The 16184-nt window shown below is 40.3% G+C and overlaps 2 protein-coding genes across 8 annotated transcripts in view; one reads left to right on the forward strand and one right to left on the reverse strand.

Annotated features, from left to right (window-relative positions):
• Positions 1-13980, reverse strand: part of pds5b (PDS5 cohesin associated factor B) — a 136099-nt gene extending 122119 nt beyond the window's left edge. For 3 of the 7 annotated variants that reach the window (XM_078402354.1, XM_078402349.1, XM_078402355.1), the window contains exon 1: positions 13804-13894. The gene's annotated coding sequence lies outside the window, so the exon portion shown is untranslated. Of the gene's footprint in view, positions 1-3362; positions 3619-13410; positions 13431-13803 lie in introns of those variants that run through there. The other 4 variants (XM_078402350.1, XM_078402353.1, XM_078402351.1 and 1 more) reach the window with 4 other exon arrangements.
• Positions 13981-14264: 284 nt separating this feature from the next.
• The window catches only part of LOC144595188 (NEDD4-binding protein 2-like 2), a 37314-nt gene continuing 35394 nt past the window's right edge, over positions 14265-16184 (forward strand). Inside the window, exon 1 of the mRNA XM_078402356.1 lies at positions 14265-14364. The gene's annotated coding sequence lies outside the window, so the exon portion shown is untranslated. The remainder of the gene's footprint in view (positions 14365-16184) is intronic.

The following is a 16184-nucleotide window of genomic DNA, read 5'->3' on the forward strand; positions in this document are numbered from 1 at the left end:
CACATCTTGCTCTTCCTAGATGTAGGATAGGAGGCCGGAAATTTATGATGTTTCTCTCTTCGTAGAATCAATGTAGTGGGATCTTGGAATCCAAGTACATAGCTCACTGAAAATGGCAATACCAGTAGATACCAGTTAATTGTCTTAACACCATGCTACTAAGATCTCTCTCTTGCCTGTACTCCGTCTTGTAATTGTTCTATATCCGGCCCACTATGACTGTAGAGTTGGAGCAGAATGTGTGTATTGGGAATATAGTAAGGGGCTGAGAATGCAGTCTTGAGGGGACTTGTGTTGAGAATTATCAAGGAGGATGTTTTGTTGCTTATAGGTCAAGATTGTGATTTATGGGTCAGGATGTCAAGGATCCAATTGCAGAACGGGGTGCCGAGTCCTCAGTCCAGGAGTTTGGAGGCGAGTTTGGCTTGAATGATGTTGTTGAAGATTAATCAACAGTCAATAGATATGGGTCTCCTTGTTATTCAGATATTGCAGGGATGAATATAGGGCCATGGAGATGGTGTCTGTTCTGGATCTTTGGCAGCAGTAGGTGAATTGCAATGGATCGAGCATGTCTGGGTGGCTGGAGTTGATATTCCAGCCTCTTCATGATGTTGGTGGTCAGAGTCACTGGATGGTAATCATTGAGGCATGCTACCTTGTTTTTCTGATACCTGCCAGGTTGTAGCAAATGGCCATAATTACTCCCACATGTTTAAGCAAGGGTAAGTTAAATGTGATAGGTTGAAATCATTTTCATTGAATTATTTCCTCTTTGGTTCAGAGATTCTGAAGTAAATATGGGTCTACTGTTTTGTTGGGAACTTAGAAATGTGGAGCTATTCTGTATTGGTATTGTAGTGGTCCTTTGACGTGGATTTTAAGCTTTCCTGCTCTTAAGGCAATAAAATCATTTCTTAATATTACAATATTTTGGATCATATTTTAACTAGACACCAGTAACTTCATTGATCAGTTATGCCAAAAAACAATATTTTGCCTGATTAAATGCTAGTGAACATCAGGGATATTTGTGCAGGATTTGGAATATTTGAACTTGAATTAAGTCACTATCAATTGTGCATGGGTCAGTGTTAATTGCAGGCTATGTGACAGAAATTTATGGTTTTGGCTTTTGCTTCTGTTATACCATGAAACTGACAGAAACTGCATGCACAGCGAAACTCTAAATTCCTGAGGATGCTGCCAGTGATTCAGCTCTGGTTTTGTACTGTTTGTAGCATTATACATTGCAAAAGGGAGAAATAGTTTGGGCTGCTGATTACTTGGCAATTTCAAACTAATTTTGCTGTGAAACACTTTAAAAATCGTGCACTTAGTTATATGGGGGTCTGCTAGTTTTTAGTAGTCCAAGTTATGTATTGTTCAACAAGCTAACTTGCCCTGTGTGTATTAAGATTTTCCCACATGAATAGTTCAAAATATGATATTTCAACGGGAAAAAAATTGTCTTATTGTACACTGAGGCATTTAATGTTTATAGTTGATCTTTTTATTCTGAATCAGCAATTGAGCCTTGTCAATGAAAGTTAGTGTAGTGTTCATGTATGATGACATTAAATTCTTCAATGAAAAAGCAGTTTTCTTTCGTGCCTTTCCTTAACATTTCAATTGACTTTGAAAATGCCAATGCATCAGTAATGTTTGCCTTTGAGGATATTTGTGGTCTTTTTAAAAATAAATTTAGAGTTTTTTAAATGATAAGGTATTAAATAATTTAGCCTATTTATTGGGTTATGATCATTATAATTTTCTTAATGTTTGGGGCACTTCTCAGAACAAGATTCTTATTTGAGTTTTGTTTAATGTCACATAGATATTCAGAGGGCATTTGAAATGCAAGTGAAAGTTTATTGCAAAAAAAGTAAAAACCAGTGATGCAGGAGGAAATTTATTGGTGCGAATAAAAGATTGACGGGCTAACGAGGAAACAAAGTAGATAATTTCGTGCTGAACATGGATATATAATCTTAATTTTGGAACACAGTTTAAGGTTTGTGGCATTTCAAAGAAGTGGCACTTCTGAAATGGCAAAAGTAATTGTTAATTTTTTTAAAGTATAAAATAAATTATTATTTGATGAGATGACCTGGGTGATAGATTTCATTGCAATAGGTCTGGAGTCATGCACCACTGCAACAGGCCTTTTGGTTTAACTGTCCATGGTGGCCATGATACCATATCCCTCTGGAAGTAATGTTCCGTAGTTCCTGTTCTTTACAGTAAACATCGTTGACCATTTACTCTTGATTTAAAAAAAATGTTGTGCCATTTTGAGTTAAGTCAAATGGATTAATTGCATTCAAGAAATGATTCTTGAATTTGGTAAACTGCCATTTAGCCATAGTCGTAGAGTGATACAGTGTGGAAACAGGCCCAACTTGCCCACACCGGCCAACATGTCCTAGCTACACTAGTCTCACCTGTCTATGTTTGGTCCATATCCTTCCAAACCTGTCCTATCCATGTACCTGTTGAACTGTTTCTTAAATGTTGGGATAGTCCCTGCCTCAACTATCTCCTCTGGCAGCTTGTTCCATACACCCACCACCCTTTGTGTGAAAACGTTGCCCCTCAGATTACTATTAAATCTTTTCCCCTTCACCTTAAACCTATGTTCCCTGGTCCTCGATTCACCTGGATGTACTCTGCATCTACCCGATCTATTCCTCTCATGATTTTATACACATTTATTCAGCCATTAAAGGATGCTTGGTCTAACTACAATGCTCTTAGAAGTGGGCTCTTTCTATCATTAAAATTTCAGAATGACTTTACTTGTCTTTGTTTCTTAACTGCTTCACTATATTTACTTGAATTAGGTAAGCCAATTGACAAATTTTGTTCTTCAATACAACACAACGTTAAAGTTATCTTAAAACAGATGTGTAATGATGGGATGGTGTTATGACCTTGCCAATATCAGCAAAATGAAGGAACTGGTCACCAACTTCAGGAAACAGGGTAGGGTACACATGCCATCCTGCATCAATGGTGATGATGGTCAGTGGCTTCAGGAAGCCCAAGTGTAAATATCACTGACAATTTGACATGGTTGAATCACAGCAACTAAACAAACACACCAACACTCTTACTTTTTTAGAAGACCAAGGAAGTATGGCATGTTTCCAATAGCTCTTACCGATTTCTACAGATGTGCTGTAAAAAGCACCCCATTGGGATGCATCACAAATTGTATGGCAGCTGCTCTGCCCAAGACCGCAAGAAATAGCAGAGTTGTGGATGCAGCAAAACAATCTACCCTTCTGCTTGCCCCCTCCCCCCCCATATCAAAACCATCCCGTGATAGAAAAAGAGCAACATAATTAAGGACAACTTACAGCCAATCATTCTCTTTTCTCTCCCACCAGGCAGAAGATACAAAAGCTTGAAAGCACATACCATCAAAAATCAAGAACAGCCTTTTTCCCTGTTGTATTCAGACTCTTGAAGAGATCTTGCATGCGCTAACAGCATATCCCCAATCTTACAATCTTCCTTGTTGCTGCCCTTCCAATTTTAAAATAAAATCTCCACTTTCTCCGTAGTTGTAACAGTTTTCTTTCTCCTTTTTGCACTGCCTGTTGTATTCGTGTAGAAATGAATTCACGCATGCCTGGTATAATTTGCCTGGATAGCAAGCAAAACAGAAGTTTTTCCAACTGTCCCTCAATACATACGACAATAATAAACCCAACCTATCCATGGTGCAAATGACATCCATGTGGTTGATTGACAACAATGATGATAATTGCAAAGATATTTCCCATAAGTAAATGTAATCAATAAATCAGCTTTATTCAAATCAACACTTTAGCTCATCCTAATTGTAGCAATAAACAAACTACAAGTAAAGAATTTTGATTAAATCACTCAATTTTACATCATAAAACATTTTGGCTGCTCCATTAAAGATATTTTATTACAAATTAACTGTGCTTTTTCAAGAGGCTAACTTAAACACTTTATTTGTTCATCCAAACTTTTGGTAAATTGTGTAGTCCACATATTACATCGTTTCAATATACACAAAAGCTCAAATCAGGCAAAAAGCTTACAAGACAACATAAACAGAATGTCAAAATTCAAAATTAATTAAATCTCTTTCTAATACTGCATTTCCATTAAAAAAACACACCAGCATTGTAGTTAATTAACATGCTGTTACAATATTTACTAATTTATGATGTAAGCTAATTGGATTCTTGCAGTATCAATTTAACAGGAGACAATCTAAAACACGGTAAAGGCCAGCTTACTTCAATATTCTACCATGAGCTACCGTTAGAGCATCCAAAAAACAGAATATCCTGTTCCAAACTAATAGCTGATATTCTCAATTACTTATTATTAAGCAAATGTGCCTTCCAATCCAACTTACAATAATTGAATTATCTTTAATGACATTTTCCCAAACATGTAAAGGACATGTACACTGAAGATATGAATGAAAATATTAAAACTCAGGACAATGCCTAACTAAAAACCACCCCGAATTAGCAAACGGGTGGCAGAGAAGGGATAGTGAAGTTAAAATACCAAAGTTCTGGATAAAGATGGACGCAAAATGCTGGGGTAACTCGGCAGGACAGGCAGCATCTTGGAGAGAAGGAATGGGCGACGTTTCAGGTTGTGACCCTTCTTCAGACGGGTCTGTTTGGCCCGCTGAGTTATTCCAGTATTTTGTGTCTATCTTCAATGTAAACCAGCATCTGCAGTTCTTTGCTTCACAAAGTTTTAGATAAGATCATGTTAATAATATCACAAGATTTTATTTCACAACCATAACAAGATGCAAAAGGCAGGAAATATTAGTTCCTGTTGCGCTGGACAACATTATTAATAATCATATTCCTGTTTGCAAAGCCTTGCTGTCTGTAAATTGACTGGGTATTCTACACTAGAACAGTGAAAACACTTCAAGAAAAGTGTCAAGCTTGGCTGATTATCTCCTGTTAATCTTTGGCCATCCTGCTCAAAGATACGAGGAGCAAGATGAACCACTCCGTCGAAATTGTCTATACTAGTATAATACGCAAAGGAGCGTAACGTCCGCTATTTTAGTAAGCAAATCCACCGTTCGCTATGCCTCTCGCAGTGTAATCAGTGTTTTGGGGGAACAGTATGTGTGCTGATGCCATAAAAATGCAGAATATATCTATCAATTCACAGATTTTTGTTATTTTTCTTTTTAAATGTTTCTGCAGGTTTTTTTAGATTTTTTTTTCCTTTGGCCATCATCACACATACTGTTCCCCCAAAACACTGATTACACTGCGAGAGGCATATCTTGCTCCTCGTATCTTTGAGCAGGATGGCCAAAGATTTCTCTGCTCTATTATCTTTGATCCTGCTGCTTTGAGACTATAATGACATTTCTGAATACACAAAGCTATCTAGCACCAGGATTGATATCAGAGAATAGTTAAAGCACAGGAGGAGAACATTCAGTCCGTCAAGTCCATCCGAGCTCAATGAAAGAAAAATCCAGCTGGTCCTCAAACTAATCAAATTGGGTCCTTTTAAATGCTTATTCGAATGCAACAATTAAATCTGTTGTCATCAACCTTTCTGGCAATGCTTGTCATATTCAAAATATTCACCACATAAAAAGTTATTTTTGTTGTTTTACCCTTCATGGTTTTCAAACAACCTCATCAGGCAACCTTCATTGTTCCAAGAACAACTTGAGCCTCCCCCACCTATTCACAGAGTTTTCCTCATATCTGGATCCACAATTGCAAATTCTGAAGCCTCAGAAAATCCTTTACATCTTACATAAAGTATGGCACTCAGAATTGGACATGATACTCCAGTTGTGGAACCAGTGTGCTATCAAAGGTTCATCATGACTTCCTGTATTGCATGACTCCATTTATAAACAGAAGATCCCATGCCTTCCTCAGTTAGCCCTCTCACTTATTACAAACAATGTACATATGCCTTACAATTGTTCTGCTCAAATATCCTTAGAAAAGCATTCCAATGTATAACAGCTCCTTTAATTTACTCTTTCCGACAAAATATAACACTGAACATTTCTCAGCATTAAATTTAAACGGACATTTCACCACTCACTGCAACAGCCCATCTGTAACTTTAAAGTCTTATTGCTATCCTTCTTACAATCTCTCAACCTTCAAATTTGAAAATTGTGCCTTGAAGACAAGCAGCAATTGTAGAACCCCTTGAGGAATTGCACCATACAATTTCATCCAGCTCAAAAAAACAACTTTGTTCTCTGCTTCCCATTACTTAACCAATTTTAACACTTTTATTGCATGAAATTCAATTTTGAGAACAAGCCTATTTGGTAGAACTTTATCAAATGCCACTTGGAAGTCCATATATGCATTATAGCAATTTTTCCTTTATTGACCCTCTCTGTGCATCCAAGAAACTCTCCCAGAAGTACAGCATTAGAGTGATTATATTATCAGACTAGGAATCCAGAAGCCTGTGTGACGATCAAGAGAACCAAGTACAGAATCACACCATTGCAGCTGTGGAATTTAAAAACAGAGTTACAAGAACTAAATTGGTTGACTAATTATTTATTAATGCTGTGAAGCTTTGACAATGTTATCTAATGGTTTGGCATCCAACGTGCAGAGCCCATTCCTATTTCTTAGACCTCTCTGCATTTGTGTGGTGCCCTTGCAACAGACTAGGATTTGTTTCCAATGTTCTCTTAAACTCAAATGGTACATTGAAAGTGTATTGAGGTATTAAAGTAGTAGTGAAATGTTCAGAAAATTTGCCAGGTGTCAGCTGTATAGCACAGAAATGTGCCTTTAAGCTCACTACCTATGTGCTGATCATTTTCCGCTCTGCGCTAATCCAAATTACATGCATTGGATACATGTCTTCTATGCCGCACTTATTCAAGAGTAAATATCTCTTAAATGTAATTATTGTATCTGACTCCTCCACCTCCGCATGGCAGTGAGTTCCAGATATCAACCACTTGCCATGTGTATATGTGCAGTAAACCCTTGTTTTTATGAACCTCTTCATAAATGGATTTCAGTTATAGTGGATAGACCTACCAAACTTCAGTGCAAAGCTAGAACTGGTGAACACTGGCCCCTAACTCCCTCCTCGGCTGGCAGGAAGGCAGATTATTATCAGAATGGTGTCAGATTAGAAAGAGAGGTGCAACGAGACCTGGGTGTGCTTGTACATCAGTCACTGAAAGTAAGCTTGCAGGTACAGCAGGCACTGAAGAAAGCCTGCTGTACCTGCATGTTAGCCTTCATTGAGAAGATTTGAGTTTAGGAGCAAGGAGGTCCTACTGTAGTTATACAGGGCCCTGGTGAGACCACACTTGGAGTATTGATTGCAATTTTGGTATCCTAATTTGAAGGACATTATTGCTATTGAGGGAGCGCAGAGTAGGTTCACCAGGTTAATTCCCAGGGTGGCAGGACTGACGTATGATGGAAGAATGGGTCGACTGGGCTTGTTTTCGCTGGAATTTTGAAGGATGAAAGGGGATCTTATAGAAACATAAAATTCTTAGAGAATTGGACAGGGGAGATACACGAAAAATGGTGCCGATGTTGGGGAGAGGCCAGAACCAGGGGCCACAGTTTAAGAATAAGGGGTAGGCCATTTAGGACTGAGATGGGGGGAAAAAGATTCACCCAGGGAGTTGTAAATCTGTGGAATTCTCTACCACAGAAGGCAGTGGAGGCCAATTCACTGGATGGTCTAAAGAGAGAGTTAGATTTAGCTCTTTGGACTAAGGGAATCAAAGGATATGGTGAAAAAGCCGGAATGTGGTACTGATTTCAGATGATCAGCCACGATCATATTGAATGGCGGTGCTGGCACGAAGGGCTGAATGGCCTATGTTCTATGTTTTTATAATACCGATCCTGGTTCCCCTCTTTCCCCCAAACTGGTCCTTGGGTTCAACGTGCCTTAGAGTCAGAGCCGTACAGCATGGGTACACGACACTCGAGCCGACTTCCCCATGTCGTCCAAGATGCGCCGTCTAAACTAGTTCAATTTGCCTGTGTTTGACCCATATCCCTCAAAATATTTTCGATCCATGTACCAGTCCAAAAACCTTATAGATGTTGATCTGGTACCTGCCTCAATTGCCTCCACTGGTAACTCATTCCATATACCTACCACCCAGAGTGAAAAAGTTACCCCTCAGGTACCTATTAAATCTTGCTCCTCTCATCTTAAACCAAAGTTCTCGAGAGCTTGATTTCCCTACCCTAGGTAAATAGCCCTGTTCATTCACCCATCAATTCCCCTCATGATTTTATACACTTCTACAAGATCACCCCTCAGATTCGTGAACTACAAAGAATAATGTCTTTGCCTGCCCAATCTCTCCTTATAGCTCAGGCCCTCAAGTCCTGGCAACATCCACGCAAATCTTCTCTGCACTTTCTAGCTTAATGACATCCATCCCAAAGCAATGTGATTAAAACTGAACTCAATAGTCCAAAAAAGATAGAGTGCGGGAGTAACTCAGCAGGTCAGGCAGCATCTCTGGAGAACATGGATAGCTGACGTTTCGGGTGGAGACCCTTCGTCCGACCGAAATCTGGAAGAAAGGCGAGGATAGAACAAAGAGAGGCAAGAGATGGGCGGTTACAGGTGAGGGAAGTTTTTTGATAGGCAGATGGTTGGACAAAGGTCAGAGAAAACAGGCACAAAGTGTGAGATAAGCATAGAAGTGCAAATTGTGAAGCCAGAAGAAGGCTTCTGGCTTCACAATCTCCAGAGATGCTGAGTTACTCCAGCATTTTGTGTCTCTCACTCGCCAGGCTTGGTCCTGCCCCAATTCTGTTCCAGCTTTCTTCTCCCTACAACAATCAGCCTAAAGAAAGGTCCCGACCCTAAACATCACCCATCCATGTTTTCCAGAGATAGTACCTGCTGAGTTACTCTAGTATGCCAGCATCTGCAGTTCCATGTATCCCCACAGTACTCCAAATGTGCCTCACCAATATCTTGTACACTCGTTAAATGTACTCAAATTAGTCATGCATCATTCCAAAATATTTTCTGTAATATTAAATCCAAAATAAATATATTATCATCAGCTCACTAAAACTATTTTAATCGGTATCCTACTTTACACCAAGTCTCATTCCATCCTCATCTGTGTTCACTCACCTACACTGGATTCATATTAAGTAACACCTCAAATTTAGAATGTTCATCCATATAAGAAGCCAGTCCCTTCATGGCTTTACCTCTCCCTAATTTTGTACACTTTTCCATAGCATGAATACACTTCCAATTCTGATCTCGTGCACCCTCACTTTTAAATGTTTCATTATTTATAAGCATCACACCTTCCATTGCCGAAGCACTTGGCTCCCCTTAAGCCTGTTGTCATCTCTACCCTGTCCTTAAAAAACACTTCTTAAACAGGCTTCTGCCTTGAAATAATGTCATGTTACTGTGAAACACCATGGGACTCATTGCATAATTAAAAAGGTACTGCATGAATGCAAGTTTTTGAAATTTATACACAACTTATTTTTGAGGCATTTTAAACCTCAAGTAACTGTCGGCCCTCAAACTTTACTACTAAAATGTCAGTTCTTATTAGACAAACAATGAAAGTACAGAGAACAGATGACTAAAGCAAACTTGAACCCCTACATGAGGCACATTTCTTTTTCCTTCTGTGTATTGTGCCTGTGTGTTGGCTATGGTTCAGATTTCCAGCATCCGCAGTATGTTATTTATTGATCAATAATATTAGGTTATAAAGACAAAGATCAAGTATTCAAGACTGTACCGATTGCTCTTTCCCAGGTCATGTGTGGTTAAGTTTTCTTTTTATAAAAGGAAGTTGCAGGATTACAATCAATTATTCAACACTGAAAAGACTAAAGTAAAATTCTAAACAGTTTTGTTGTCACCATTAACAAAACAGGAAAGGTTGAATATTAGATGCTTTGATGACACCAATATTTACATGTTTAGGTCAACACATGCATTCTCCATTGGTTGTTAGCTAGATATCAGAAGTAAATGTCCTCTTCCAGGACACATTAGTCACAATTCAAGGTAGGGAAAACCAAATCAAATGTTTTCAAGTGGAAAATTTGAGTTTGAATATACCCATTATCAAAAATTAATAGGGAAGGTGTCCTCAAACAGGTCAATGAATTCAAGGTCAATGAATTTTGACCAGTTTACTATGCTAGAATGCAGAAAATAAACTTCCAAATCACCGTTCATATTCTTAGAACATCACAAACATGTTACACAGAGCTACTTCTGCATGGTTGTTATAGTTACTGCCCTGGCAAATGCAGCGATTAATTTACATACAACAAAAGGAAAGATGGAACTGTGTTTGTATCATAAATCAAAAATCTCTGCTGTGAATTAAGTAGTGATGCAAAACCCAAACTTATACTTTACATCCCATAAGCAATGGGTTTACCACTGACAGACAGTCATACTACAAATCAGCTGAAACCAGGAACATTTACTGTGGATGGGTACTTTCCTCTTTGGTGGAGTTGAATCATGTTATAGACACATAGGCACAGAAAAGAGCCATCGAGCACGCTTATGTCGCAATCCCATTGACTAGCATCGGGCAATTGAAGTGCTTATCAAGATACTTAAATGTTGCGAGGGCACCTACCCCCATGTCCTTCTCAAGCTGTGCATTAGGATTACATTCACCTTTTGGGCAAAACAATGTTTCCTCAGATCCTTACGCTTACTTCTCACCTTCCATCAATCCCCTCTAGTTTTACATCTCAGTATGGAGAATAATTCTCACGATGGACCCTAACCATGTCCCTCAATTTTGATTGTCTTCTCTCAGCCTCCTCCATGCCAAAGGAAAGCACTTAACCTACCCAATCCCACCACGTAACTGAAACACTCCACCCCAGCCTACATCCTGGTAAATTTCCCGATCTTCTCCAGTGCATTAACATCCTTCCTACAGTGGTACAACCGGAACTGCATGAAGAACATAAAGTTTACTAAAGTTGGACCATGACCTTCATGCTCTTATATTCTATGCCACAACTAATAAAAGCTGGCATCCCATATGCCGTTTTCACTATCTTATTTATCCATACATCCACATTTAGAGATCCAAGGACTTGCACATCATGGACCACCTCCTCTGTTCCTTGAAACATCCCATGGTCCTGACTTTCATAGAACAAGTTATAAAATTTCTCAAAATGCACCAAATTATACATATGGGGCATGGAAACAGGCTCTTCCACACAATATAGTTAATTTTATTATTGTTAAGTGTGCTGAGGTACAGTGGAAAGCTTTTGTTTGCATGCTATCCAATCAAAGAGTATACATTTTTACAAGCAAGCCATCCACAGATAAAGGATAACGGGTACAACATAAAGTGCAAGTTTCAACACTGACACCCGATAAAGTCCGATTAAAGATAGTTTGAAGGTCTCCAATGAGGTAGATGGTAGGTCAGAAATGCACTCTAGCTGATGACAGGACCGTTCAGTTACTGGGAAGAAACTGCTCCCGAATTGTTTTCAAACTTCTGTACCTCTTGCCTGATGGGAAAAGAGCGAGTGACCAGGGCGAGACAGGTCTTCAATCATGTTGACAGCCTTGCAGAGGTAGCTTAAAGCTTAGATTGAGTCAATGGAGAGGCTGGTTTGTGTGATGGTCTAGGCTACATCCACAACTCTCTTCAATTTCTTGTGGTCTTGGATGGAGCTGTTCCCAAAGCAGGTTGTGATGTATCCTAATAAGATGCTTTGTACAGCACATCTGTAGAAGTTGGTGAGGGTTGTTGGGGATGTGCCGAACTGCCCAAGGAAGTAGAGACATTGGTGTGCTTTCTTGCCACAGCTTCGACCTGGCTGGTCCAGGACAAACTGTTAATATTTATTCCTAGGAACTTGAAGCCTTCAACCATCTCTACTTCAGCACCATCAATGTACACTGGGATGTGTGCATTGCCCAAGCCGACCAAGAAGTCTCATCTATACTAGTCCCAACTGCCCACATTTGGTGCATATTCCTCTAAAGCTTTCCTGTCCATCCAGTTAGCATGATTTAATTCCACCTACCATTGTTCTGCCCAATTTACCAGCTGATCAATAGTATTCTGTAATTTAAGACAATCCTCCTGTCTATTAACAACACTGCAATTAACATCACTCTGTCTTCTGCAAACTTATTAATTATATCTCGAATTATGTTGTGCAAGAAAAGCAAACGTTTAACTCCAACACTTGATAAGTCCAAATATTCATACTTTATGTGGACACCAAACAAAGGGGAATGAGAAGACTTCTGTCACCACCCCCCCCCCCCCCCCCCCCTAACTTGGACTTAGACAAGCACACAAGAAATGAGAAGATCATACACCCCCTCAAGACCACCCCAGCATTCAATTAGATAATAACTGATCTGATTTATGGCCTCAAAAACTAAATTACAGAATTTCAGAATACTAGCTATTCAATCAAAATTTTATAGAGAAAAAAAAATACATGCTCAAAGTACACCGACAGATTGGTTTCCAAGACTCCAAAGAAGTGCCAGCTTCATTTAGCTAAATGGAGCTGGTCCAAAACTATCTTTTTCTGCCTCTCAAATATGCCAAGCATTGCCTCAACTCCGTATATTCCATTGTGATAAGTAATCCACTTGGGGGGAGCTTTCGGTTTTGAAAATACGGTGACAAAACCTACAACACCTCCACAAGATATCAAATAAATCCAAATGCCACAGCCATGATTGATTTGTTTACACTTTTCATTTTGCTCTGGTCTAAACAGATTTGTGTTCCTCAATTTGAGAAAAAATATTTAAAATATTGGGCCTTAAGATGTGGGGAATCAATTTTAAATAGTCAGTTTAAATAGTTTGACATGCAGAAAAATCAGATACAGGGTACTAAAAATACTTGGAAAATGCCAGAGCTCGAATTATTTTGGTAATTAAATATAGAAATGGGCAAAAGAACCTTTGTTTTTATTTGAAAACTATTTATAAGGTTCGGTTTAAAAAAAAAGTTAAACATGATATCCGATTGAAAACAAAGAAATTGGTCTTCTTAGCAGCAAAAACACTTGCGCATTAAAACCTGTAACCATTCTAGATCCACGACGGCTGCTGTTTGTCGCAGGTCGGAAATGAGAGTAATGTCATAAACACTGCTTTACTTTACAGTATTTACCCTTCACGATTGATCACTTTTTACATTGAACCCAACACCCACAACGATAACACAATTATATAAACCAACATAATTCGACTGCAATTCGATCTTGATTACTTTAAATGGATCGGTGATATTTTTGCCGAAAAGAGAGAATGTACATATGTGGAGGAGCGCAAATACATCAAGCTCTAGAGTAAAAACAGGCCCTGGAAACCTTGCAAACTCACCCTTTAGGGGGTAAAATAGACCAATCTAACCACACTACTGAGAGAAATGTTCAATCTCTCTCGTTACACACACACTGCAATCATAATCATCTCGCACCATGGCTTCCAGCGGAATCCAGAGCTTTTCGCAGCTATCCTGGGCACGGTGTCTATGGGCTGAGAGACAGACAGTCTGCCCGATCGCTGAAACAAAACGTCAGGGAAGGCGAGTTGGAGCAGCGGGCGGGAGGACAGGCGGGCATGGGAGGGGAGCGGAGGGAGAACCGATCCGAGCCGATTCGCCACTGCGCCCGCACCGCAAACTCGGGCAACATGCCCCTTAGCATGCCGACTGTCTGCAAAAATATGTCTAAAGAACACCAAAGGCAGGATAAAACATATGTAAAAACGCACCTCATCTCACTCTCCGTCAAAGCCCTCTGCTCCCGCACTCACCCGTGTCGGAGCCCGAAAGTCGCTCCGCTCAGCGCGCCGCCGCCGCCTACCCCCGGAAAGCTTCAAAATGGCGCCAATTTGTCTCGGGCTGCACCAATGAACGAGGGCAATGGGAGGAGGCGGGAGGGGTTGTCAAGGGGGGGGGGGGGTGGGGGTTGTCAAGGGGGGGGTGGGGGTTGTCAAGGGAGGGATGTGGGGGTTGTCGGGGGGGGGTGGGGGTTGTCGGGGGGTGGGGGTTGTCAGGGGGGGGTTGTCGGGGGGGGGTTGTCAGGGGGGGGTGGGGGTTGTCAGGGGGGGTGGGGTTGCTAGGGGGGGTGGGGGTTGTCAAGGGGGGGGTTGGGGGTTGTCAGGGGGGGGTTGGGGGTTGTCAGGGGGGGTGGGGGTTGTCAGGGGGGGGGTGTCAGGGAGGAGGGAGAGGGAGAGAGAAGAGAGGACAACAACGGGAGGTGGATGGAGAGCGAGATGCTGTCAACGCATAAAGTGGACGGCACCGCTCCTTAACCGAGGCGCTGCAGCGACGTGAGTTGCCCAGATCCCTTTTCTTTGATATGCAGAAATGTGTGTGCGTGTTTTTTGTTTTTTTTGGGGGGGAGCACGAAACGAAATGAAAGAAAAGGGAGGGGTCTCCAACAACCTGGCGCTTGCAGTAAATCATGGGAGTTAACCAGGAATTGCAGCAGTCTGTGAAGCAAAACACGACTAAACATGGAAATCAGCGGGTGTCGTGTTAACTATTGCCATGCACGCTTAAAAATATATATATACAACATTAATAAAAGTTTAGCCGAAGGAACTTTATGATTCGTGCCACTTTGCTGGAAAACTGAGGCAAGAGCACCTCCAAACGTCGAGAGAAAGGCATTGCAAGCTTGGAGAAAAAAACAAAGCATCGAGGCTTCAACAAAGTAGTTCGATGCAAAAACCTTTCAAAAGTGTTTGGAGGTTGAGTTTAGATGCTAATATGTTTGCTTCTTGCTGTACAAGACTTTCACACTTTGCAAGCCTTGTTTGTAACAACGTGGTTGCATGACTATATTTCGACAGAATTAATAGGTTTGTGTCAAGAAAGATCCCCAAATCGTATACAATGGATTTATTTACAGAGCGATGGAATGTTGATTCCTTTGTTTAAAGATGCACAGCATATGTTCATAATCACACTTTTAAGCATTAAAAATCGTAATAATGACTTTTTGTCATGGATGTCTCCTGTTGTCATTTCTTTCTCTCTTACCTTTTAACTGTTTTCTTTTCTTCCCTGTCCCCTCCTCCCCCCTCAATGATATGAATGATGTTGTATCATTGAGAGGGTATTACTTAAAGTTTAAGGTCACAGCTTGCATTATTTCACCCTTTCAATCTGAGAAAATGTCCCAAAGCAACTTATTGCAGTATCAGATTAAAAGTAATAACAATCACATAAGTACATCTTAACTATAAAAATATTATATATATTTTCAAGCTAAGTGTTTGTCTTCATTGAGGAAAGTGAGGCTGATAGATTTAGAGAGGATTCCAGGACATTGATATTGGCAGCTGAAGATATAGATTTTTTTTGCACCTACATCTTCACCAGTGCTGGAATGATTAAAATAAAATAACTGGTGAAGTACAGTGATTTCAAAGGGTTACAAAATGACTGAAAGGTTTCCAGAGACCAAGATAAATACAAGGGAAATTCAAGGCTACAGGAGGAGTTGAAGTCAAGTGGAAGAATTCTGAAATTGGAATTTTGCTGGATCAGGAACCAATGACCAGCATTGTAGCAATGACCAGATTAAATAAGAGTTGATGTATTACGATACAGACTGCAAAGTTTTAGATCAGCTCATGTTTACGGATGGTATAGGGTGCAAGGACAGTTTAGAGAGCATTGGAATAGTCTAGAAGCAATGAAGACAAGGAGAAGGATTCCAGCAATTGATTAACCAAGGCAGTGAGAGAGATGATCTTGTGCAGATCTTAAAAGGTAATTGTTTGGTCTTAGGTAGACACAAAATGCTGGAGTAACTCAGCGGGGCGGGCAGCATCTCTGGAGACCCTTGAACCCTCACCTATTCCTTCTCTTCAGAGATGCTGCCCGTCCCGCTGAGTTACTCCAGCATTTTGTGTCTACCTTCATTTAAACCAGCATCTGCAGTTCTTTCCTACACATTCTTTGGTCTTAATTGGGGAAAGTGAGGCAGATAGGTTTGGAGATAATTCCACAGTGGTACAGCTGGTAGAGCTGCTGCCTCAGCATCAGAGGCCCGTGTTCGATCCTGCACTCGGGTGTGGAGATTACACATTCTTGTAACCAAGTGGAATTCCTCACACATCCCAGATACATGTGGGTTATA

Source organism: Rhinoraja longicauda, chromosome 7 (assembly GCF_053455715.1).
Source record: "Rhinoraja longicauda isolate Sanriku21f chromosome 7, sRhiLon1.1, whole genome shotgun sequence".
In the NCBI taxonomy this organism is placed as follows: Eukaryota; Metazoa; Chordata; class Chondrichthyes; order Rajiformes; family Arhynchobatidae; genus Rhinoraja; species Rhinoraja longicauda.